Here is a 989-nt window from a genome sequence, read left to right as displayed (position 1 = left end):
AAACCATGCCAGTAGAGGTCATTATCATGCTCCCAGAAGAGAAACTGAAGTACAGAGGTCACACAAGTGATCCAAGACTCAGATCTAGTAAGTCTGGAGTTTGACGATGTGTCCTAACTACTACTAAGAGTCTACTCTAACAAAATGGATATTAAGCATATATACTAAAACATAAAAGTAAATACATCACGTTGTTAAACCATACAGATGTAATTTTGTACTATTTCCTATATTTCCCTTTATTTCTTCATCATCTCTAAACAGTGCCTTTTTTAAAAATTTTATTTTTAGAGAGAGGGAAGGGAATGAGGGAGAGAAACATCAATGTGTGGTTGCCTCTGTCAACGCCCCCTACTGGGGACCTGGCCCACAACCCAGGCATGTGCCCTGACTGGGAATCGAACCAGTAATTCTTTGGTTCACAAGGCTGGCACTCAATCCACTGAGCCACACCAGCCAGAGTTAACCAGTGTTTTTTGTTAAAAAGAGCACAAAATCAAATTTTCTTTATTAGAACCTCTTAGTGTTGTCTTTAAATACTCAGTAAGCATTGTATGACCCAATTATGTGATATATCTAAAGAAATTTTGCTACTTTTCCAATTGGATCTGTTTCATTTGCACTGAAATCTGCCTTAAGGGGAGAAATTACCATCCCTATATGACAACTCACTTAAGGACGTTTTTAAAAAACTTTATTAAACTAAGAATTCCTTCATATAATGGAACTATATTTTCACACATTATAATATTAAGGTGTAATTCCAGGAAACTAAATAAAAGATTATTTTAAAAAGCTAATGTGGAGAAGTTGAGGGGGAAATCCATATGTATTATTTTATTATTGATACAAAAGAAAACTACAAATACTGTACAGTGAGGTGTGCTGTAGAACACTATACAGTTATAATAAACTATCACCAATTATTACTCAAGTGAAATATATACAGCAATCACAAAATCAGAAAATAATGGGTAACAGCCAGTGCC

This window comes from Desmodus rotundus, chromosome 8 (assembly GCF_022682495.2).
Source record: "Desmodus rotundus isolate HL8 chromosome 8, HLdesRot8A.1, whole genome shotgun sequence".
Taxonomy (NCBI): domain Eukaryota; kingdom Metazoa; phylum Chordata; class Mammalia; order Chiroptera; family Phyllostomidae; genus Desmodus; species Desmodus rotundus.
This window is presented reverse-complemented; position numbering follows the sequence as displayed.